Source organism: Diceros bicornis, chromosome 5, assembly GCF_020826845.1.
Source record: "Diceros bicornis minor isolate mBicDic1 chromosome 5, mDicBic1.mat.cur, whole genome shotgun sequence".
NCBI classification, from domain to species: domain Eukaryota; kingdom Metazoa; phylum Chordata; class Mammalia; order Perissodactyla; family Rhinocerotidae; genus Diceros; species Diceros bicornis.
In genome coordinates, this window is record NC_080744.1 from 1,126,490 (window position 1) to 1,153,074 (window position 26,585).

Sequence of the window (26,585 nt, forward strand, 5' to 3'; positions counted from 1 at the left end):
TTATTCTGGGAATAGTTTATACCCAGAAGGCCCTGCCATTGTAGCAGGCGCGCCTTCTGCAGTCCTGTGCATGGGAGGTCCTGTGCAGCGGGGCAGAGCGTTCACAGCATCCAAAGCCCGTGAACACAGAGTCTCATTCGCAGCAGAGGAGACCCGTTCTCTCACCTCCAGCAAACTCGGGGAGCCGCAGAGCGTTGTGCAAGGAAAGCAGCAATGACACTGTGCAGGGAGCTGTCCACCTCGGGCTCGGTGTGGGGATGTTTGCTTTACTTATAACTTGGAAAGAAATAGCTTCCAGCTGGCGGCAACCATGTGTCAGGATAGGCTAATGGCTGTAACAAACAACCCAAATCTCAATGGCTTACACCCACACAAAAGGTTTAATTCTTGCTCACATCATAACCCAATCAAGTCAGCAGCAACTCAGAGGCCTGGGCTTCTTCCATCTTGTGGCTCCTCTGTCCCCTAGAGCCTTGAGTCCTCCACGGACCCTCTGCCTCCATCCAGCCAAAGTGCAGAGAGAGAGAGAGAACAAGGGAGTGTGGAGGACCCCCAGGGGGTTTGGAGACCCCGTGGGCACCCCCCAGGGGGTTTGGAGACCCCGTGGCCTACGTGACTTCTATCTGCCTTCTTTTCCCCAGAACTAGTCACATGGTCCCACCTAGACACAGGGGCTGAGAAGAGTAGTCTTCTGTGAGCCCAGGAGGAAAACGAAAGAGTTGTGAACACAGAGCAATGTCTCTGCCTCAAGCTGTGTTCTGTAAACAATTGCACTCTCTCTCCACCAGAGAGAAAACCATCACTGACATAATCTGAAAAACTCAATTCTTTACGTATTTCTAATTTTGGTTGAGAAATTACTTACATTTATGGTCTTATTTATTATTTCTCCCCAAGGGCTGAATAGGACTTGCTTTCTGGGCTACCTCCCTAAGCTCTGTCGATTCTGTGCCATGTCACCCTCAGCGAGGCCTGTCCTGAGCATCCCTTTCAAAATTGCAACCCATCCATCTCATCCTGTCACTCTAACTCTGCCCTGTTTTCTCCCCAAGACACGTCTCATAATCTCACATAATACACAGTTTATTTATTTATTATATGTTTTTGTGGAATGTCTTCCCTCAGTGAAATGTAAGCTCTGTGAGAACAGGGGCTTTTGTCTGATTTGTTCACAGGGGTATCCCAGTGCCTAGAACTGTGCCTGGCACGTAGTGGGCATGGAATTGTATGTGATGAATGAATGCACGAATGAAGGAATGAACAGGAGCCTCAGGCATTCATCAAGAAAGAGCCCAGAAACGGGTACTTGTACACCCATGTTCATAGCTGCTTTATTCACAATAGCGAAAAGGTGGAAACAGCCCAGATGTCCACTGAGGGATGAATGGATAAACGAAATGTTGTCTGTACATGCAATGGAGTATTATTCAGCCTTGAGAAGGAACGAAATGGTCCAGCAATCCCACTTCTGGGTATATATCCAAAAAAACTGAAAGCAGGGTCTTGAAGAGACACTTGCACACCCATGTTCGTAGTGCCATTCACCATAGCCAAGAGGCGAAAGTAATCTGGCTGATGAATGGATAAACAGCATGAGGTCTATACATACAATGGAGTATTATTCAGCCTCTAAAAAGAAGGAAATCCTGTCACATGCTACAACACGGATGAAACTTCAGGACATTATGCTAAATGCAGTAAGCCAGTCAAAAACAGACAAGTTTTGGCATGTGATGTTCAGGGGGAAGGGACCTGGGACCAAGAGCAGTTCTCCTCCTCCAGGCCTAGTTTAGACCGGCTGCTGCCACCATATTCTCGTGGCATCTTTCTTACTTTGTCCGTCCTCTGGGTGCTCGATCTTCCTTCTGGAGCCGTGTCAGAAGGAGTGGACTTGATTGGTCTATACGCTGACAGAGTTCAACCAGGACCAGAGTTCAACACTACAGATCAGACTGACCTGTATGATTGTGTGTTGATGGCCACCTCACAGCCCTCAGATGACAGGAGCAGCAGCATGGAGCTGCCGCCTCCCGTTTGCCAGGAGCCTCTCCAAGCCCAACGAGACCCCTGCAATTCTGCACCTACGATGGCCTCTGTAATCGCTGAGCTGCTCTCTATGGGCAGCTTCTCCTGGTAGATCACAGATCAGCAGCTGACCCAGGTTACTCACTCTGTAGGCGTCTGTGTTGTGCTGGAGTTGAAATTTGCAGAGAATGGAGCAAATGGCCCGTCCAAAGGGTATGCTGAGGTGGCAGTAGCCTCTGAAAATTCTGTCCACAAGTTGTTGGAACTCCTGCTGGGAACAGTTCTTAATGGGGAAAAAGTGGATGCGAGGCTGGCAGCTGGCAGAACCTGTCGCATTCTGAGGCACAGGCTCAGAAACGTCAGTGTGTCTGGGTCTCAAGAGGGGGCTCACCTCCACGGGACCACCCTGAGATTCTAGGGATTCTGCTGGTGGATGGACCTCACCCCCGAGAACCATGTACCCTCATCCGCCGGGGAGGTGAGCCCCCAGTGAGCCGCCCTCCTTCAGCCCTTCGCCAGGGGTCTGCCCCTCCCCAGTTCCACCCACCACCTCTCCCCTTAAGCTTTGGAGTCCCTCCTCCTGGCATTCACCATGAGCATCTCATGCCTTTTAAAATGTAGAGATAACCAAGTAAGGTGATAGTTTAAGGAAAAAATATAGAATGCCAGAAAAGCTATTTACCCAGAAAATTTTTTCTCCCCATTTTTGTTTTTACTCAATGATGCAATTTTTAGTTTTAATTCCTGATAGCAAACAGAAAAAAAAAAAAAGCTTTGTTCCCCCTTTTGTGTTCTGTGTGTCTTTCTGATAGACTGGAAATTGTGCAATAAGCTTGATGACGCTGTCAGTCTTTTATACTGCATTGTATCTTTTTCCTTTTGTAACAAAATATTTTTAAATAATAAAGGGGTGTGAGCTGTTAAAAACGAAAACAAAAAGACAAATATTATGTGATTCCACTTATATGAAATATCTAAAATAGTCAAAGTCATAGAAACAGAAAGTAGAATGTTAGTTACCAGGGACTGGGCAGAGGGGAATGGGGAGTTAGTGTTTAATGGGGACGGAGTTTTGGTTTGAGAAGACAGAAGAGTTCTGGAGATGGATGGTGGTGATGGTTGCACAACAGTGTGAATGTGCTTAATACCACTGAACTGTACACTTAAAAATGACTAAAATGGTAAATTTAATGTTATACCTATTTTACCATTAAAGAAGGGAAGAAAGGAGGGAAGGAAGGAGTGAGGGAGGGACAGACCCAGAGAGGGGACAGCACTTATCTTGTGGACAGAAAAGAATCCCACTGACAAACCAAGGACCCCTTCTTTCAGTCGTGGATGGGATAAAAACAAGGTAGGTGTCACCCAAGTTTGCACCCAGCTGCAGCCCTCAACAGGCTCCTCCCCAATGAGTCTTTTCATCTGGCACCGAAAGTGAAAAAACAGGAGTACTGAGTTGGATTTTCATGCCTTTCCATCTTTTCAAACTCTGGTTGCTGTGTAATCGCTGTCATGTACTGAACGCCTGCTGTGAATGGGCACTCTGGAAACCTCACGCTGCTGTCAAATAAGTCTCACTATTCTCTCTCTTTTTTCTTACAGAATAGTAAACTGAGACTCAGAGAGGTTGAGTCACTTTCTGAGACCTTACAGCTGCTATTAATGGGTTAGAAGCAGGATTTAGTCCCAGCCGTGCCTGACTCCTGAACCCCCGTGCCCCCCCTCTCTTTCACTGAGTAACCGCTTGCAATGCCCTTCACTGGCTTGACTCCCACTGACAAGGGACATGGTGCGGGCGTGTGCAAGCTCTGTTCATTTGAACAGGTCACTGTGCTAGAAATATATGATGTGTGACCTTGCATTATGCATTTCCGTATATTTTATAAAATGCCCTTCTGATTGTGACAAGAAAGCTAAACCGGAGACAACATTTCTTTGAAGGAGCCGGCTCAAAGTTGCTGCCACTGGCCCCACTGAATAGTATAAATTTAAAAGTGCGTGATTCCCATAGTGAAACTCAGAGAGAGAAATAGAAAAAGAGAAAAGAAGAAAAGATCCTCTTTAAGGAAAAATAATATATATAAGAGAAAGTAATAAATATAGATGAAATGATTTAATTAGAAATCACCATTTTGCAACCTTTATGTAATAATTGATTAAGGCAAAGATTAACACAGGATGCTAAAACCATTGGGTGAAAGTGTATTGGATAAGACGATAGTTACATTATTCAATTATCACCCCACAGATTCTTTTTTAATTAAAAAGGGAAACAAGATATGTTTACAATGAAGGTATCTGGCAGACACATCTTAACCAAGTGATCAAGCTTTGTTTATCAGAAATAACAGAACAAATTGACATTCTGGGCCTCTTTCTCAGAGGCCACAAGGAGAAATACACGATATCATCTATGTAGTATTCTTGCCAAAATGTTTAACTGGATCTAATCATTAGGACCAATCCAGAATTGTGGTCCATTCTACAAGAAAACAGCTCAGACTCTTCAGAATGTTAGTGTCTGGAAAGAAAACAGGTGGAGAGAGACTATTTTATATTAAAGTGGACTAAAGAGACATAAGAATCAAATGTAATGCATAAATCTGGATTTCATCTTGGATTTTAAAAATTTAAAATTTAAAATCCTTGGATTTAAAAATACAAAATGCCATTTTGAGGATAAGTGGAGATTTGACTACGGACTGTATGTTAGACAATATTATCAGGTCAATGTCAAATTTCTTGTGAATGATAACAGGTGGAATGTCATTGAGAATGTCATTGGGGATGGAGTGTCATGATGTTTGCAACTTTTAAATGATTCAAAAAGAATATATTTTTATACATTATTTGTAGCATATGTTATATACATATGTAAATATAAATAAATATACACAGACAGACAGAGACAGAGAGTAGAAACAATGACCAACCTAGTAGCGATGTGCATTCCTAGTGCCCAGATTGTGGTCTTGAAGTGAGATTTCTCACTAGAAGAAACCAGAGCTTCTGGAAGAAGTGACTGATTCCAGGTCTGTGGCAGCAAATACAAGACGAGCCTGGGATATCTTGTCCACCAAATACCAAGGAAGTTATCAAAGACTACTAGGGTCACCTCGAAAAAGCCAACCTGAAGAAGGTTTCACTGGCCAAAGATGGGGCAATTGCAGCTTCAATCGTGATGATAGTGATTTTGATGGATTGGAACAAATCAAGTACTGTGTTTAAATCTATGAGCTCATAATGGTATATATATATATAAAATAAGAATTGATCACCTTCAGAATGTGATAGGGCATCAATTCATTATCCTGAAAAAATGGTTTAAATAAAAACAAAGAATCAAGGATCTATCCTGCCTTCCTCTATGAACTATACTCCTATACCAAATAAGAGATCAGGGGAAGTATCTCTTTATAATAGTATTTCAACTAACAAATGAAATAGAAATGATTAAAATTAGAACATCTCCACTTTGTAAACCAAGTGAACTACTAGATAAAGGCAGGAATCATCCACGGCTGCTAACATCACCCCCAGGGAGACAACCAGATGTGCCTCCTGTAGAATTGCCCAAAGGATCAAACAGGAGACCGATCCAGTCCCTGGAGCCAGCTGCCAATTTGCAGGAAATACAGGAGACAGATGAACATGCTGAGTTACACCGTTACTGTGCAATCAGAAAATCTAGACTGTGGGAAACTGCCGGTCAAAGGACCAGATGAAACGAGAAGAAAGACACTTAAAGACATCTTTTTTCTTTTTGTAAATGGGCAAGACTAAATTGTAATGTTCAGGGACATTTTATCACAATTGGCTGATAAAACTATTGGCAAAGCAGCAATTACTATAAAAGCCACCAGGGAAGGAAGTGCTCATCACTGGGATGAGTCCTGGGAGGGAGCTTCTGAAGTGGGAGGCGAAGTTTTAGCTTTTGAGCTGGGTTGTGGTTACAAAGGTGTTCACTTTTATAAAAATTTATCATCATACATTTGTTTTATGTAGTTTTCTATATCTTTATTTTATATTCCAATAAAAAATTTGCTTTAAAAGAGGAAGATACTTAGAAGACGCAACAACCAAATATAATATGTGGACCTTGTTTGGATCCTGATTTGAACAAACCAATTATAAAGTATTTATGAGATTATCAGGAAAGTTAGAACATTGACTAGATCTTTGATGATATTTAGGAATTAATGTTTAATTTCAGATGTGATTATGCTGCTGTGTGTTTTAGGGAAAAAGTCCTTATTATTTAAAGATACACACTGAAATATTTTAGATAATGTTTGAGATTTACTTTAAAATAATCCATTGGGGGTAGAAACAGCAGGTAGGAGTATAAATGAAACCAACTGTCCAATGTTGATAATTGGTGAGACTGGTGGCAGGGCACGTGGGTGTTCATTATATTATTCCCTCTACTTTTGTGCATGTTTGAAAATTTCCGTAACAAAAATTTTCTTTTATTGACATGATTTGGATGAGTAGTTCATAAGCAAAAAAAAGGTGGACCTGTAAATTCTGTATGTGGATCGCACAAGCAGCTTCCTCCCTCTTCCGTTAACTGTTCTGAAAATTCTCCCTACATGGGACAATCGTTTAAGAAAATAAAAACTTCAGAGCTAGGTGTCATTTGTCAGAGAAAATGTCCCTGAATACCAAATATCCCAGTGCTGCTTTCAGGTCAGACTGGGAAAATAAAATATGTTTTAACTCGTCTCCGGCGGCCTGGAGACCATGGAGCACAGGCTGAATTGCAGTGAGTGTCCGGTCCAGGAGCTGACGCCCAGATTGGTGCACCTTATAGGAGGACCTTCCTTCCCATACTCTGCAGAGCTTCAGGTCCAGACCTCAAATCTGTCTCTGAAATGCCTCCCACACTTATAGAACAGCTGCTCGAGCTCAAGTTAGCACCCAAAGTAAAACATAATAATAACGGGCTGTTTTCTAAGGCTTCGCTGCCTCCATTTGTCATGCTGGCATCAGCACCATATGCCAACTTGTGGGGCAAATTGAGAAGAAAATGTTTCTATGACCGTGCTGCTGATTTTAAAAATAAAATATCTAATGAGCCAGCTGTGATTAGATGAAAAAACACTAATAATCATTTCTGCAATTTATTTCATCCTAAACAGTTCTTAAATATGACTATCTTTTCAAAACTGTGATACAGATATCGTACAGATGGCCCATTTGATGAGTTCTATTTTAAACAAGCCACCTGGGAGACTATTGTTTTTATCAAAAGGTAGGAAAAATAGTTTATCCCAGGTCAAATGGACAGAACTAAAAATAAATTATGATTTTGACAAAGTGAAGTACGTTTTATAAGAAAGTGTTGTCAGTTCATTGGAGATACAGTGATTTGTCCTCCTGGAACTTGAAAATAAGGGAAATAAAGATTGACTTGAGTGTTAAACCATGTGATCAATATATGGTGATCAGACCTGAGAATGCAAATCTGCTTAGAGACCACGCAGCTGTCAGGTCAGCAGACCAGGCTACTATGGAAGAAGGAATCTATTACGACGATACCTAAAGAATGTGTTCATCCAAAGGTGTGTGGGAGGGGGTGATGTTGGTCCATCAGAGAAATACAGGAAAACGGATGTCACTAAGACAGGTGTTGGCTATGCATGTCTAACATTATTCAAGGGACAGCGAGCCTTAACCAACGGCTCTGAGTTACTGGAGCCTCACAGCAAAACCACCCTTCCTGTGAGCCCGATGCGTCAGCCTACGGAAACTCAAGGCGGAGGTTGCACACTGGAGTGCTGGACACCTAACCCGGCTCACAGATGGATTTGTCTGTTCCCTGTAGGTTTTCTTTTTAATATTCAAATTAACTGGAAACTTTTTTTTTAACGAAAATATTTTACATAAGATTCTCCATTTATACTTTTCTTGGAAAAGCCCACATTCCCACGTGGCAACAATCAGCTAGTACTGAGTAAGAGCCGTGCACGGCCCCCACCAGGCACTTCACTCAGCTCTCTTACCTGCCTGGCCCCCGAGACATCTGCGTCAGCCACCCCCAGCGAATACCGTCCGCTAGTCGGTTGGTCTCGCTTCCTGTGTTCCAAGTCCGTGCTCCTGACACATCCTCTGGTTCCAGCCTGACTTTCCTGGTGGGTCTCCTACAGGGAGGAAGTGAGCTGGGCATGTCGATGTGAGGACTCCTGCCTGTGTGACAGTTTTGTGTTTCATGGTGCAGTAAGTACGGCATTTTGATTCTACGTATCAGTCTCTGGTTAAGTCAGCCCTGGAGAGATGGATCCACTCTTGGTGAAACATCAAAACCAAATGTCAGGCTTCAAGGCTGGGGATCAAGACCCCGTTGCTGCTAAACTCACAGTGGCAAGCTCCCTGCTACGTCACTTGAGACTTTGAGCTACCCAATGTCACCATACGGAATCCCCCACAAAGAGGACGTTTTCCCATTTTCACTTTATATTTAGAAGGTAATTCATGCTCTAATTTTGTTTTATGAATCACATTTTCTTACGTTATACTTTTGCATGTAGTCGTGTATGTGTGTGAAAAAATCCGAAAATGGGAGATAAGATTAGCGGAAGAGCATAAAAACTGAAAGTTTTAGTTCGGAAATAAAATGATCTTTGCCTTTCTGGCACTTCTTGCGGAGTGCTGGGTGTATGTTTTTGGTTTCTTTATCCTTTCCATCAGCATCACATTTCAGGTCTTTATTAATTGTGGAAGAATTATTGTCTTTTCTCACTCTCAGACCTCATCTTCTCTAGTTTGTTCATGGCATGGCCTCTGCAGTCCCCCACTAGCCTCCTCCATTTTATAATTTAGAAAATGCCCACCTACATATTAGACCTCAGTTGTGTCATCTGCCAGAAAGCAAGATAATTGGAAAAGGAGATCTTAAAAGCCCTTCCTACACGTTCACACATCGCAGAGGCTTCACATCACATTTGGGAGACGCAGGTTGTCTGGGAGAACTTTAGAATGATTCACGCAGGAAACAACTTGAGGGAAGATGAGCTCTGAAAGATGCTCCTCAGCATGAGTGCTGCAATGCTGACTCATGGGACAACTCTCTCCACATTTCAGCCATAAAATTAGACCTCTCATTCATTCCTTCAGGAAGCAGTTATCCAGCATCTTCTACGTGCAAGTGACCACACAGACACCCAAAGCCAGTAGCTTGCAGTTTCCTGAACTTAGTATCAGAGGTCGTAATGATGACAACGACAACGATAAAAGACAAGGGCCTTCGCCCCTTTGCAACCACAGGAGTGATCTCCGTTGTTCTGTTTTCTGCTCTAGAGGATGGAGCTGTCCAGCAGCGTACAAGAATTTCCAGAAAGGGTCAGGTAGATCTATATTTATGATTTGTGTTATCCTTCTGGAAAGAAGTGTCTGAACATCAAATTGCAGTTTAGGGGCTGGCCGGGTGGCGCAAGCAGTTAAGTGCACGCACTCCGCTTCGGCGGCCCAGGGTTAGAGGGTTAGGATCCCAGGCGCGCACCACCACACCACTTGTCACGCCATGCTGTGGTGGCATCCTATATACAGTAGAGGAAGATGGGCATGGATGTTAGCCCAGGGCCAGTCTTCCTCGGCAAAAAAGAGGAGGATCGGCATCGGATGTTAGCTCAGGTCTGATCTTCCTCACAAAAAAAAAACCAAAAAAACAAATTGGAGTTTAATGCAGACTGAAAGCTGGCAACCACTTAGGAAATATTTCTCAATATTGCTTCCAAATAATTTTAAAAACACACTAGACTGTCATAAACTCATTTTCTATCTCTGTCCCCCCAATATCATTCCTGTATCAGCATCATTTATGATTGAAGTATCTTAAAATGAAGAGTGAATATGTGGCATATTGAGAAATAAACAGATCTCTTAAGATTATGTTTTTTAAATCACATATGCATTTGATTAATCAATCAGCCATACATAAAAGGATCCTAACTGAGCAACTTCTGAGACCATCCACTTCTACAAAATGGAATACTTCCAAGGCTGACATTTTAGTAACTAAAATACATCTTCGGTGACAGAAAGATGTTTTAGGGTCAATTTTTAACTAGGGTTACAAACTTTAAGCTTATTTTAGATCTTTCTTTCTAAGAATCAAAGAGAAAGAGAGAAGAACAGAAAAATGACCACATTTTTGAAGGACTAAATATTGATATTTTAATTATCAAATTGATAATCCAGCTCCAGTAACTCAAAAAGGCACATGTCATTGGCCTGGAAAGAGGTTTTATCCCATAAAGATGTTATGTTTCTTGCCTTTAATGTATATTTAGAATTTAGATAGAGACAGGAACATCAGAGATATGATTTTAATGGAAACATTGTAAGTAGGATCTATTTTTTTCCTAAAATAGATCTGCTTGACTAAAAATTTGTTCCTTCTCCTGTAAACTCTGTCAGCAATAGGCCAGGGAATTTAGTAACCTGACAAATAGTGTTCTGGAAGCTATGTGAGATTATGTGTTGTTAAAACTGTTAACTTTTAAATGACAACTGTCCTATTTTATCATAGTGACAACACAATGACGCTGTGAGTTTCCCCATGGGAACCCTGTAATTAATTTTAAAACTGCCTTAGCGATCTACAGGTAGGCTTAGAGATCTGACAGCCAGAAGAACAGTTGATGGCCGCACAGAGGTGGGTTTGATATGGTGTTTTATAATAGAAGCTGGACGCCAAGCTTCACCCATTCTGTCGGTAACCACAGAACGACCTGAGGGAGAGAGCACCCACATTTACCTGTTCTACTCAGAGCCACTGCCGAGCTGCTCTACACTCGAAGGACAGAGGGCAGAGGACACCCCTGCCTGGAATTTACTTTGCAAAGCAAGGACCACAGTCAGTCTTTTCCACTCCAGAACCTCGGGCTTCAGAATTAGGCACTTAGGGTCTGTGTGACCTTGGCCAGTTTCCATAACCCGAGTCTAACATTTTTATCTATAAAATTAATAAATGTCATCTATAAAAAATACCCATCCTGCAACAACATAAGGCTGCCTTAAGTGTCAATGAGATACCAATGTGCCTGGTGGACGGTAAGTGCTCAGTAGATAGGAGGACTTTGTTACCCACCCCCCCCACACACACACGCATGCACGCACACACACACGCACGCACGCGCGCACACACACACGCGCACACCGTCCGCAGTGCTGGAAGCGGAAGCACAGAGCTGCCCCTGCTTTGCCTCAGCTCACGGACGTGGCCACCACAGCAGAGATGCAGCAGCTTCTGCTGGTTTCTTCCCAGAGGAGGAAGTTCTGTGTTAGCAACACGAAGTGTGTGAGCCCCTCACTGACGTTGGTGAGACACCAAGAGGAGATTCCCGAGGAGGGTTGACTGGGGATGTGTGTGCCAGTCCCCAGTGTAACTGAGACCGCCTGTGTGCACAGAGAGACACAAGTGAAGACCACTTTTCTCCTTATGAATGGCTTTAAACTCCCCCCACCCCTGAGTATTTTCCAACTCAGGTCATTGCTTAAATACCACTTTCTTAGCGAGGCCTCCTGGGACCACCACGGTGAGAATAGCATCCCACCTCCCCCTGCTGATTCTCCTTCCTCAACATTTTCTTATTCTTCAGCCCCACGAAGCTAATGGAAATATTGTTTTCATGTTTATTGTGACTATTGCTTATTGTCTGTCTCTTTCAGCTAGAATGTAATCTTTTGGGGACAGGAATTTTCATCTGTTTTTTTTGCCCAGAACACTTGATAATTTGTTGAATGAACAAATAAGTAAATAGATGTATTCATATTTGTTTGTATATGCACAGAGAAACTCTGGATAGCTTCCTGAGAAAATAATAACAGTTGTTACTAGGGCAGGGACAGTGGGAGAGGTGGTCTAGATGAACTGAGAATGGTGTGGGAGGGGGATTTCAATTTTTTATTTTTGAACTGTGTGAATATTTGAAATAAATAAGTTCATTTATTTATAATATTACATATAATTTCTGCACCCCCTTAACTTCTCTGTCAAGCCTCAAAATAGCAAATTTTCTTCCCGCTACATATACATATGCATCTGTACATTTCCTTTCTGTGTAAATGAATGTTGTAAGAAAAGTATGAAATTGAACATCAATTTCAAAGCAGAGATATTCTACTCATATACCGAATGTGACCAAGTCTTTGGTAGGGGCTTACTGAACAAAAGCAACAACAGAAAGTTGAATCCAAAGAGGAAGGCCAACCAGCAAGAGCGATGGTGACTTCAGAGGGTTTGATAAACTGGGGGTACATGATGGCAACCACTTTGACGGTCTTTAGTCCTGGCTCCCAGGGGTCACGTGATGGACAGTCCATTGTGTAGCAGATGGAGTGACCTCTGGGCTGGGATTCTCCCTGCTGAGCATTTCCTTGAGGCCGGGTGTGTGCTTCTAGGCGGCACCCTGCACCGTTCCCATCAAGGACTCCTTGGTGCTAGGGCATCTGAGGCGAATGCCTCAGGGAGACTGAGAACACAAATATCAGATCTGCAACGTGGTGCCAACTAAAACAGAAGGGCCCGTGAGCCCGGAGGTGTTAGCCATTGTGAATTCATTTACATCACCACCAGTGGGCGCAACAGGATCCGAAGTCAGGAAGAAGCCAAGAGCCTCGCCTTCGAATCTCCAGTGTGTGGAACATAAGTAAAATTTAAAATAGAGATGCTTTATTCTTCCCTTCCAGCCTCTTTTTCACCTCCCCCATGTTCTCCAGCCAGTTTTAGGCAAGTGAATTATTATTCTAGCCACATTCTTCTAGGAAGGAAAGAATAACCTCAATCCATCTTCGTTTCTCTCCTCTGAGGAGGTAGGGAAGACAGTGAGGGTGTCAGTCTCCTAGCCCACTGGATTTTGCTCGAGGGGGTTTAATGAATATGCGTTAATACACTGTGATAAGCAATGCAAAAATACGAGGCTCGACACAGTGAGAAAGGTCATGAATCACACATTCCTAAAGCCTTATTATGCAGGAAACCAATTTCCTCTTCCTCCATTAAGATCTGACCATCCCTAGACCCAGTGCCTTTTATGTACTTCTATGGATTTTAATTATGTAAATGATTAAAACCTGAAGAAAAAGGTCATTTTAAATGTAAGGATTTATTCCTAATTTCTCACAAGATCATTTCTGTTTATTAAAAAAAGTTAGTGAATAGTAGTCCTCCAGCGTCAGAAGTTGCTGAGTCACACACCAGTGACCTGTTGATGTCTTGTGTCAAAACAAAGTCTAAAGGGATTTCTAAATCGACTTGTTAGCTTGTGTATTGTATTTAATCCACTAACCTAGAAAATCATGTTAATGTAATTGGAAATTGAAATCAACATTTTCTAAACTGCTCTCGATACTTCTCAGTGCTGGCTGTTGCTTCTGTCCCGAAGCCTTGTCATGACGCCACCCTGAGAACCTCCCCCGAGACAAGACTGTCCATCATGATGCCAGAGCAGCAAGGAGTCGCACACCATTCAGTTGTTTGCTTTTCCCCGACTTACCCCTTGACTGTAGTTATTTTTCTATGTAGGAGTCACACAATGAGAGAGGAGCACACCCCATCACACCCTTGGGATACATGAGCACCCAGACCCAGGAGGCAACCCGCATCCTCTGAACAGCACCCACAGAGCGAGGGCTTCAGACCTCAAATAGCTGCAACAGAAGACACAGCTCCCCTTAGGATGTTCAGAGACTGCAACACAGTCTATGAAACTGGGCTTTCTCAGAGCCCTAACAGGAGTCACCCTCCAGCGGTCAAGTGCTGGAGGCAAGGGCCAGGCAGAGCCACAAGCCCTACAGTTGCCACAGCAGCAGCAACAGGACTGGACCGGCTTCCAGAAGCAGGTCTATCCCGAGCGTTTATAGCACAGTGGCTTGCTGCCTGTGTTTAACACACGCCCGAAGAAGACGGATGCTGTCTGTTTTCTGACTCCCTCCATCCGTTTGCATTAAGATCATCTGGGGAAATTCTGGAGAGGCGACTGTGATGCATTCTCTGACCTGGGTCTTCAAGCAAGGCTCAGGCCCTTCTTCCCAGCTTGTGCAGGAAATGCAGCCTATGCCACTCGCTGACGTGAGTCACCTGGGTCAGCTGTAACAGGTACGGGTCTCCAACTGCAAAGTGCGTGATCGGATTCCCTCGCTATGGTATTACTGGGAAATATGAGGAGCTAATTCGGATGGTGTGGGAATGTTCTTCGAATCTCAAGTCGTTTTAGAAAGAGCAACAAGGGAATATTTCTTTTTCTCTTTATTCCTCTCTAAGTAATTTGCAGAGAAAAATTAGGCTCTGATTGCAGGTGTCAACTCTTCCCTGGGACACGAGGCCAGACCCTCAAGTGTGGGTCCATTCTCTAGATAAGTTTACCCTTCCCCCACCCCAGGGGAGACCAACTTACTTTTTTATTGTGGTAAAATACACATAACTGAAAATTTACCATTTTAACTATTTTTAAGTGTACAATTCAGTGCATTAGGTACTCTCACAATGTTGTAATAACCATCACCACCATCCATTTCCAGAACCTTTTCATCTTCCCAAACAGAAACTCCCTTATAACCAAAAAAAATTAATAAAAATCAAAAGATACTATTTCTCACATATTATATTAGCAACGATTTAGAAGTTTTATAACATCCAGTATAAAAATGAGGAAACCAGTCAGTTTCATACACTGTTGGTAGAAATATAAAGTTCTATGGCCTGTTTAGATGGCAATTTGACAATATCCATAAAAATTTATAAAGCTACTTGAATTAGCAATTCTATATCTAAGAATGTATCTTATATTTGTATGGTGTGTGCATGTGTATAAATACACCATTTATCTTTATACACTAGATAGATAAGTAGATAGAGTCATAGATAGGTCATCGTTGATTGAAACAGAGAAATGGTGGAAAAACCTACCTGTCAATTGAGAATTGGTAACATAAATGATTATATCTCCAATAAATGTGATTTATTCTCACAATATAGCTTTCTCCAATCTGAAATGGGTTTCCCTTCATTTTTCTCCTTCAGGAAGCCTTCTCGTGTTATTCCATATCTTAATGATGGTTTCTTTAGTGGATGCTAGGGTATTACCCACCATATCAATCTTCTGCTCACTTTTACTACCCTGTGAAAGTAGATTGATTGCATTAATAGTCCGATCAATGGCCTCTCCATACGCATGCCCTCTGCCTCGTAACTCGGGAGCTCTGGCCCGATTTGAATGCAAGCTTGGCCACTGGCCTGTTTAGGCCAGCAGGAAAATAGCAAACTTGACACACAAACACACGAAGAGGCTTGAAAAGAGTTTGCACGTTTCTGCTGGACCTCTGTGATTGCCAAGTAAAAACCTGCCTAGGCTATCCTGCTGAGGACGAGATGTGCAGAGCGGAGTCCAGTCATCCCCCTGACGCCACCACAGGTCAGCAAGCTGCCAGCTAATTGTCAAGCCAGTGGCGAAGTCCCAGCTAACATCAGAGCACCACCCAGACCCAGTGAAGATCAGCAGAACCACCCAATCGACACGTAGATTCATGAGAAATAAGAAGTGGTTGCTGTATTACACAACTGTAATTTGGAGTTGTTTGTTATACAGCAATAGCTAACTGATATATGCCAGTTTACCTTTTCCAAAAACATGTATATATTCCCAAGCTATTTGTGTTCATTAATTGCCATTCACTATCTTAAAAAGTATTTTAAAAAATATAATCTATTATTAAGTTTAGGATACTCTATTATCCTCCTGGTTATTTAATTATATCTTCTACAAACCTAGTTTTTCTTTTTTTAGGATTAAGTTGCTTCTTTTAGTCTTTTTTTTTTAATAATTTTATTTATTTATTTTTCCCCCAAAGCCCCAGTAGATAGCTGTATGTCATAGTTGCACATCCTTCTAGTTGCTGTATGTGGGACATGGCCTCACCATGGCCGGAGAAGCGGTGCGTCAGTGCGCGCCAGCGCCAGGGATCCGAACCCGGGCAGCCAGCAGCGGAGCGCGAGCACTTAACCGCTAAGCCATAGGGCCGGCCCTAGTCTTCTTAAATTAACCTCCATTAGTCTTTTTGAAAACAAGCTTTATCTTATTATCTTCACTATCTTCAATAGGTGGCAATCAAGAGGAGAGTCAGGATGAGCAAAGAAAAGAGAAAAACCTTTGGAGAAGATTTCTTAAAGTCACCAGTTCGGGGTTTCCTTTTTCTCCCATCCTATCCCAGTTTCGTCAGTGGCTCAGGACCTCAGCTGACACAGAACTGGTTTCACAACAGGAGAAAGAGGTGCACCGGCAATCAACTACCCAAGAGAAGTTAAAAAAATAAAGTAGAAGCCTTTCAGGACGAGATAAATGCGCCTTTATTTGGATCTGGAAAAAACGTCGAGCATTGTTTACAGTGTTGTATGATACAAATGGATTTAACCCGCTGTCCTCACTTTCGTACCTTTAAAAGCCTATGGAAAGTAGACACTACAAAAGGAGATTAAAACCCAGAACTTTCAAATGCATCAGCTTTTCTTTCTGCCCAGCTTCTTTGCTAGAATATCTGTCTTTTCCTTGCATTTGGTTCTTTTTTTTTTTTTTTAACAGTCTTCAATTTTCTGAAACAAAAGAGGATTGATTAGGACCTTCATTCAGGCTTCAGGTGCCCCATTCTCAGAAGATAAAATGCTTCTTCAAAAATCCTTTCCAAACAAGCTGTCAAGTCAATTACTCTCCTTTTTGGTAATGTAAAACAAATTGTACCATTAGTCATTTAACAGCAGCAAAACACCTCCCTTTTTGAAAAGCACCAAGACATTTGGTTTAAAAAACTAAAGGATAAATCACATTTACCTAATGGATGGAACTTGATAATTTCTCCATATGTTATTCCTGAAATTGACGTGGCAGAAGTTGCCAAGAGGAAGCGATAAACAGTAACTCTAAGGCAGAAAAATAGTTCTCAAATCCTCATTAAACAGATCTTTGTTTTAAAGTTTGATTCTGTTTCCACCAGGAAATTGACACTTTCACTGGTACTTTTGCTTACAGTTATACAGCTTTCAGAGAGCTGTTTTCAAGATAATTATTCCCAAAGTCAATCTATGGCAAAGCATATTCCCAGGTAACTTTTTATGATACTGGGGTCACTGATGAATGATTGTATGGCCTTTTTATATCTAGCAAAGCAACGAAAAGATGCCCACATCTGCATCCCTTGTTTCCTAAGAGTCAACTTTGGCCCTGAGCATCAGCAGTTAGATAGGAAACCAGAACCTTCAGAGCAAATGGCCTAAACTCAAATACTTTCTCTGAGTCCAACCCAGATCTCCTAAGGGCCTTACCGATATCCAGAATGTACCCTCGCTTCTCCTGGCAATTGAGCTGTGTACCAAAGGTGCTTCCTCTAAGAAGGTGATAATTCTATTTATTTCATTCAATCTCTTTTTTGCTATTTGACAATGGTTTCCCAAAAAATTAACTGAGAAGGCTGTAATGGCCGCCAAAAATCACTCTTACTCGATGGCAGGATGTCACTATTCAAAATATATTTTTTTTTTTGCCTCACTAGTCTCCTTTGTTTTAATTTTTTAAGTAGTTTTTTCTTACCCTTCTGGGCAGGTCATGGCAGACTGTTGTTTCTGTTGTAATAAAATCACATTTTATTTGAGTTGTTGGAAAATGTTCTCTTCTACATCCATTGAAGAGAGGTGTGATTCGAAGAGAGGGAACTATGAACTAATTTAGTAGTGACCGGGAGCTGGGCCCTTTATGTTTGTCAGCTCATTGAGTCCTCACACCCTCTCTGTAGGTTAGGTATCATCGTCTCTGTTTGTAGTTGAGGAAATTAAGGCTCCTTAGTAGATGCGATAACTTGCCCAGGGCCACGTGTGGAGTCAGAATCTGATCCCACCCAGCTCCAACTCCAAGGCCAGAGATCTACCCGATTCTTCTTATTACCCAGTCAGATTTTAATAAAACGTATTTGAATGATATTTATAAGAAGCCACCAAGATTCATTAATTTAATGTCTGGATCTAAGATTATTTCCTCTTCTTTTTAAATCTATAACTTGCTTATCTTTGACCCTTTTTAGTTGTTCAAAATGTAAGGAATACAATTAAGCTACTGTCCCCTATGACAAAACCCAAAACTTCCGTGACCTACAGGTAAGAAAGGCAAGTTCTTTGCAAGCTTCATGGTTTAAATTCCTGCCTCGGTCATCACACAGGCCTGTGGTCGAATCCTCAGGGGTAGTCTGAGGACTGAACAAGGTGATGGATGTAAGCACTTGGTAGATGTACAATAAACAGTCACTTCACTTTAATTAGACAAGTACTTACAGAGTGGCAGAGAAGCTGACCTGGTCCCCGCCGCCATTAGACAGGCGTGGAAGGGGAGAGCCAGATGAAGAGTGAAGGGAGGGGGTGAGAGAAACGGTGAGGACCTCAGGGCTGGAGCCAAATGCAGCTGAGGGCACACAGACATAACCTTCCACGTACAAGGTCAGGGGCGTGGCTTTAACCGTATCTGGGGCTTGGTAAAGCTTGCTTCTCCCTCCAGAGAACCTTCCAGTTCCCACCTGAGAGGGACACAGTCGCGCCCCGAGGATGATAACAGGCAGCTCTGTGATGACAACAGCACTCAGACATCATGCCTGCTGACAGGACAAGCTGATAGGTTCGTACCCTCCACGCGGGGTTGCGAATTCTCAAATGGGTTTTGCACCTTTGAGTGTGGAAGCTGAATGCAGAAAAAATGACTTGATTACAAATTCGATCTTCCTGAGTTGCTCGGCAGTCCCTGCAGTTTTGGCAGGTGTGGGAGAGGCGGTGGAGGTAGATGTGCAAGTGTAGCCTGAAGCCTCCCCGACTGCACAGGAGGGTGATCGCAGGGTGTATGTTTCAGCTCCTGCTGGTGTGTGCTTCCTCGGGATGTAAGTGACGAGTGCGGCTTGGAGGAAGCCCCCTAGCGACACTCGCCCACCCCCAGCCTTCATCCTGCATGGTGAGTTCCCTTGGGGAGCTCGTGTGTGCCAAGCGCCGTTCGAGGGCCATGTATGTAGGAAATCACCTCATCTTCACGGCAGCCTAGGATGCAGTCACTAGATAACCCCGTCTTACACGTGAGCAAACAGACAGACACAGCACAGGCAGGGGACTGGCCCAGGGTCATTCTCGTAAGTAAGTGGCTGGGCCGAGTTTGAATCCTAAGCAGAGAGATGCTGGAATGCACCCTTCATGCAGGGCCTTGTGTGAGAGGCCAGGGATGTTGGTTTCAGTCCTGGCTGCCATGTCCTCAGAGCGAAGGCCACCTCCGTCGGGTTCATCCTGTGGTCCCAGCCTGTGCTTAGCATCTTCAGTACATTTCTCACTAATGCAACACCTGCAGGAAGTGAATACCATTATTATCCTTACAAGTGGGGAAACTGAGGCTCAGAGGGGCTAAGGAACTTGCCCAAGTTTACAAACTAATAAGAGCCGGAGCTGAAATTAAAAACTCAGTCTGTTTGATCCTGGGGCCCAGGGTCTTAACTGGAACAGCGTCCTGCCTCTGCCCTTTACTAACTGTCTTGAGTATTGGGACTCTCTGGGCCTCAGTTTCCTCGTCTGTGAAATGGGCATAATATCAATAACTATCTCAAAAGACCAACGTGAGGGGGAAACAGAAAGGTACGTGAAGATGACTTCTGAACTGTGATGCACTACGCAATCTTAGCTACTGTCAGTTCTTCCGAATTGCTCCAGATTCGCTCCTTAGCTCTTTCAAATACTTATTTAACCATCCCCCAACTAAACACTGGTTTCTCTAGGGTAGAAACACTGACTTTTCTGCTCATAATTTCTCTCCTGCAGAATCTGGCAGCTTCCGGGTCCAGCGTTGGGGCCTGACAAATGCTTCTTACGTAAGAAAGGCAGGTGGACAGGAATGCCCAAGGCCTTGACTCAGGAGGAAGCTCGGGTGAGCCATTTTTCTCAACATTTGCTCAAAGGTTAATTCAGGCTTTTAGCCAACAGTTGTCCAATTTATAATGCTCAAGAAATACATGTGCATTCTCTTACTTTAAAACGATACATATACTAATGTAAATCAACCTCGAATCAATGTCAGAAAAGACTCGAAGAAGGAAAAAGTCCCATCGTTTCACACACCCCTTAAGCTGAGGGGTCCATCCCTCCAGCTGTTCCAGAGGATCGCGTGTCAGGACAAGGAGAGTCCACTTTGGGGATATGTGATCCGTGTACAGGACTAGTGAAAATGACACCCCCTTTTCTTGAATTTTCTGACCTAGTCTCTACTTTACAAAGACAAACTCTCTAGTTGTGTTAACGAAGGTATTCTCTCCACTACTAGTCTGATCGATGTGTGACCATGACATTATCAACACTCACTTTCTACAAGACGTGCTGTAATTCGTACTCGTCTCCAAGCAATTAATTCAATCACCGCCGAGCTGAATGTTTTGGCAAGTGTGAGCCCTCACTGATTCATCGACATCGCGTGTTTAGGGGGTGGAGGGGAGCTCTCCACAGCATTCATGTGGGCCTGAAGTTATCGTTTCCCGTATGTGTTCATGGCCTGTCTGTCTCCCTCTACTTGGGCACACACTCCTCCAGGGCAGGGAACTCGGCTGCCTCCCCAGAGGCTTCACACGGAGTAGGTGCTCATTACATACGTGTGGACTTAACTATGGGAAGATGAGTTAAGGCTTGTCTCAACCCACCAAAACCCCAAAACTCCACCTCCAAGACCCACCTCTCCCAAAACCCCACCTCCACCCCATCTCCAAGCCAGAAAGGCTGTACTGAGGGCACGTCCAAGGAAGTGGTGCTGCTGGGTCCTCAGTGGTCCCTGCAGTCTCGCGGTGATCGGAGCCCCACAGCTCTGTCTGCAGCAGCCCCGGCTCGAATCCTAATCCTAACCCACAGTTCGGTACTGTGCCTTTCAAGGAGTCTGTATCATGACTGCCGGGTTCAAATTCCTGCTCTGGCGCTTACTAGCTGGGTGATCTTGGCTAGTTATTTAATTCCACCGTGCCCGTTTCTTTTTTCCTTACAAAGACATGTGAAGATTCACTGAGAGAATGAAGGTGCCGGGCTGAGCCTGCGCGAGGTGAGCTCTCAGTACATCAAAGCTCTGAAGTTATTAATGACCAAGATAGTTACACTTGTGCCACTAGTCCCTCTCCACGGTGGACCCCACTAATCCATTACACCATTCTTTCTCTGAAAGAAAAACGGCCTCTCACCCTTCATAACAACCGTCACCACCAATCAATCCTTCAGAATCGGCACGCCATCTGAAACCTGTTAGCCCTCTGCATTCAGAAAGCTCCTAACAGGCTGTCAAGCAGGATTATTAACATTCAGCTTGATGTCCAAAAGTAAATGGGTAGTTGATTTTGTCTCTGGACAAGGGGCGAATTTAGCAGTGTGTGTCCATGGACGTACTCGAAGCCTGGGAGAAGAGGAAGTAGTGAGAAAACCTGCTCTTGGTAGATGAGGGCACAGGGGACGGTCCCACCTCCTCCCATTAGGTTTGGCTCCTGAGAGGTCATCACATCAGGACCACAGGAGGCGGGGTGAGCAGTGCTCTCTGATACACTCCTGAGATGAAACAGATCTGATGGAAGTTGGGAGTTCACCAGGAAAACCACCCCTCATGATTGGCTCCCTTTGAATTCTTATTTCAAACACCTTCTAACAATTTCTGGATTCCAATCAATATCAACAGAGGACTATAATTTTTAATAACTTGTTTTTGAATGATGGAGATTCTAGCAGATTATTACCTTTTTCTTTTGGCTCCATTTTAGAAGTGACACTGAGATTATTAAGGAGCTTTTCCGAGGCTGAGGAGCTTGCTGGCTTGGATGGATAGAACCAAAATGTGAAGGAGCTAGAAAGATGAAATATAGAAATAAAAATAGAAAATGACGCTGTGTTTAATTTACTTCCCTAAGTCTGGCCCCACCCGAAACAGCAGATTAGGAGATGTCAGCTTTCCAGCATCTCCGGGCCCCCTTTCCTGCTCACACTTTTGGTGGTTTTTCTTCGTTCTCTAAAGGACTCAGTGCCCCAACTTTCTCCTTCAGTTTCATCATCAAAATCTTCTGGCAGGAAATTAGTTGGAGAAAAACTAGTTCATGCCAGAGTGGAAATGATTAGTGGCTTAATATTTCCTCTTATAGGCAATGCACAGACTTCATGGCTTAAAGTCTTATAGGCTAAATTGTGTCCCCTCCCCGCCCCAAATTCCTATGTTGAAGTCCTAACCCCGGTAACTCAGAACGTGGCTGTATTTGGAGGTAGGGTCTCTAAAGAAGTAATTAAAGTTAGATGAAGTCATTGAGGTGGGCCTTATCAACACGACTGGTGTCCTTATAAGAAGAGGAGATCAGGACACAGACAGGCACAGAGGGAAGACGATGTGAGGACACGGGGAAAAAGTGGCCGACCTCCAAGGAGAGAGGCCTTGATAGAAACCAACCCTGCTATCACTTTGATCTTGGACTTCTGGCTTCCAGAACCATGGAGAAATAAATTTCTGTCATTTAAGCCACCCAGTCTGTGGTATTTTGTTATGGCAGCCTGAGCTGACGATTATAAGTAGCTTTGGAGTCAAACTTGTGTTAGAATCTCAACTCTTCCCTTGAGTAACTGAACCCTCAGGCAGTTAACTCTTTGAGTTTCCATTTTCTCAACTGTAGATGGAGATGACAATGCCTTCCTCGTGGGTGTTATAAGCATGAAATGAGACAATGTACATTTCAGTAAGCACAGGGCCTGTGGGGTACCTGGTACTTAGCACTTCATAAAGTATTATTATTACTATTACACTAGAATTTTAATGATACAGATGGATGAATTCAGTACTTCTGTACCAGCACTCATCCTTACATAGTAGGTACTCGGGCCAGCCCTGTGGCTTAGCAGTTAAGTGCTCGCGCTCTGCTACTGGCGGCCCATGTTTGGATCCCGGGTGTGCACCGACGCACCGCTTCTCTGGCCATGCTGAGGCCACATCCCACATACAGCAACTAGAAGGATGTGCAACTATGACATTCAACTATCTACTGGGGCTTTGGGGGAAAAAAAGGAGGAGGATTGGCAATAGATGTTAGCTCAGAGCCAGTCTTCCTCAGCAAACAGAGGAGGATTAGCATGGATGTTAGCTCAGGGCTGATCTCCCTCACACACACAAAAAAAACCCAAAATACATAGTAGGTACTCAAAACATATTTATGACTGGATCACACGGCATTGGCGGCTTCTCACTCCTGAGGGCTCTTAATTCCCACACAGGTGGCATCAGAAGCTACAGGTGTGGCCTCGGTCCCCAAAATGTGGACAAGAATTGTGGGATACTAGAAGCAAAATCCATCCTGTAATAAAAGAGGTGGAGAAGAATCTGCACCAATGGATGAAATAAATTCTAAACTTACAGAACTATGAGTGATCATGGTTAAACAAATAGTTTATTAAACCACCAATACTAACAAGGAAGCAGATGTTTCTAGTTAATGTTCTGAGCCTCTTGAACACAGGTCCTCAGGTAAATGTCTTGACCTGGGGAACAGTTATCTCTTCACTGTGGCTTCAGGCCAGGCTCATTAAATTTCAAATGAACATTCTGAATTTTACTTTTAAATTATCTTTAGCTTAAATAGTTTCTCTAGCAATTGAAGCTTCCAACATGGGAAGGGAAGATGTCACTAAAGCTTATGCCATGTCTTCTTCCCCACGGTTTTACAAACAGGTTATGAGACAGATGACAAAGCTATTTACCCACGAGGCGTTCTACACAGTCAGGAGCCGCTTGGGACCTCTGGGTTCTGGGATTTTAGAGTGAGCACGTTAGCACCCACTGCATATTTTAAGGCTTTTCCCATGCTTTTATCAATAAACGGAAGTAAAGCTGAGATTGAACCAGCCAGGCACGTAACAACACAATATAAAACCACGTGTAGCTTTCCTTCTGAGTCCTGTCCCCAAAGTGCACAGTCCACTCCTGGCCATTCCTTCTCAGCAGCAGAGAGCTGTCCCCTCTTTGTCTCTCTATCCCAACTCTGGCATGAGATGTCTTCATTCACTGATCTTGAGTCTATAATGTCACCTATCCTGCAGCTTTATGTTCTATCCCCCGGTTCCTCTTCCTAGGTCCGCTCCTCCACTCTCTAGTACCCAAAGCCCACTACACTTCCCCTTCTCAATTATCTACCCATCTCTCATCTATTTCCCTGTGCAATACAGCTGATCACGTTGTGCAACAGACTCAAGAAATCCTGAGCAGAGAGGCTGAGAGGAGGGGACAACGGGGTCCTGCTGTCCTATCAGGCCTCTGGGAGTTCCTGAATCATGGCTGTTAAGAGTGTATGATTAGTCTGCTAATTCAACACCTCCCAAAATTCAGAATTGACCCCAAATGAATACACATTAAAATCTTTGGAGAAGTAGCCTAACAAAAGAAAAATAGATAACGGTTTGGTATTCTAGACTTCATTTATCGTTGATTTCCTCTTCAAGAAGAATGTAGTCAAGATAACTTCCTTTGAATTGAAATGAAATTCTCTGTTGTGAACGGTTATTTACATGAGGCTTGCAGAAAACCATTTCTCAACATCTGCATCAGAACAGAAATTACCACAATGACATGTTCCCTTAGCTCCTGTTACCTGACACCTCCCTGTTGTCCAGCAGAAAAGAGAAGAAAGATTGACTTGTGGTTATTATAAATGGTATAACTGAAACTTCATTGCATATATATTTTTGCTCATTAAATCACTGAACCCAGTAAAGACACATTTGTGTTCTGCTTTTCTTAAGTAATGATAAAGCCATAGATTTATTCAGCTTTCTCTATGTTTACATCTCATGGTAGATCACACTTAATTTCCATTGTATTGCATCCTTCAGTCTCCAAGGAGCTTTCCTGAATGTCCAGGTGACCTCACTCCCTAGGCTGGCCTAGCTATTCGTGGGTAAGCTTGGTTGCGAGTGCACACCCCTAGTCTCTGATTCAGTGATTCCCCACATCACTGAGTTTTCATCTGCCTTAACTAAGCTGACTTTTTCTCCTTTCATCACATTGTAATTTGTCAATCAATTTTATCGACCAGTCAGTGTGTTTTTATTTTTTAAATCCTTTTAGGCTATATTGATGAAAGAAGTCAAAAGCTGATAATGTTCTAATCCTCTGAATTTTTTTGCTAGTGGTTCATGGAGGAATTTGGATTGATACTACTGGAATGGCAGCTTCCATGAATGTCCTGTGGTGTCTGTTGCAGGACCTGATGTAATCTTCATATGCTTTCACAGCTTATCTGTTATATTGTACATGCAAAAGAGTCCACCAGAGCACACAATTATGACTAGCTCAATCACAGAATTCCCCTATAATAGTTATTAAAGGAATAAAAGCAGAGGTTAAAAATGAAATTTAAAGCAGCAAATATAACACAATGCTCCCCATAAGCATTTAGGAGAGACTCATTGACTGAGACAAGATACCAAAATGTGACTCAGCTCTGCACCCTCAGAGATGTGAGGTCACTGACAAATCACAGATACTATGATGCAAGGCTTCATCAGCCCCTGCAGTGGGTGATGGGGACAGTTAAATGAGGGAAGTGTCATTTAAAAGGGAAAGATTTTTTTGTCTTTAGCGGTGGTAACATCAATGGAACAGATTTCTCTTTTTTTTAGTGAAAATCTCCAAACTAAGCAAATACACACCTATTGTTTGGTGGAAAACTCTGCCTTGTCAGCATTAACCAGAATGTACATACTTCCAATTGAGATGTTCAGCGTTCTGTTTAATAATGTCTTGGGTGGATCTCTGCCCTTAGTAGAAGAAAATTTTTACCTAAGTTTAGCCCTAGACTATACTGTCTTTGCAAAGTATTATTTATTCTAGTACTTTTCAAAAACTGAGTAAGCCAGACTTGAGGAAATGTCCCATCAACTCTTTGGACTGTCTAGACCTGGGACCAGAAGCTCTGACTGATGTGGATTCATTCCTAAAGGGTGTGGATGTTTCCCCTGTCCATCTCTGGGGACAAGAAAGGACAGCCCATTGCCAGTCATCTTGGAACAGGGATGGAGGTGGGTCTTGCTATAAGAGTGGGGAAGGAACTCTTCCTTTCTCTAGGGCCAGAGGTTGGACTGGCCATCGAGGGTATGGTGGTGATTGGAGATTTTAATTTTTGAGGTTGAGCCAACCTCTGCTATTCAGAGGCCTATCCAGCCATAGGCCCAAGAGTAGCCACTTTTGGTGGCATATCTAAGCCATCCTCAAAAGTCAGTGGACCTACACAAGGCAAAGCTGCTCTATGTCTTCTTTGTCACTTGCAAATCTTATCCTGAATCTAAACACAGAATGAAATTTCTTATTCACCTTTGTATCCCTAGCATCTAGCATAGTTCTTGGCACATATTGGTTTGAATTTTCATAAAATGCCATGGAATTATCAGTATAGGAATTTTATCTATATTAGATAAGTGGAGCTAGCCCTTAAGTGACTTATTTCTGACTTGAGCTGCACCTATGGAAAAAGTCTAGTTCAACTGGCCTGCTTTAGTTTTCCTT

The 26,585-nt window shown here is 43.1% G+C and overlaps 1 pseudogene; it reads left to right on the forward strand.

Moving 5' to 3' along the window:
• Nucleotides 1–1,636: 1,636 nt before the first annotated feature.
• Nucleotides 1,637–3,027, forward strand: LOC131405603 (cleavage and polyadenylation specificity factor subunit 7-like; annotated as a pseudogene).
• Nucleotides 3,028–26,585: the final 23,558 nt, after the last annotated feature.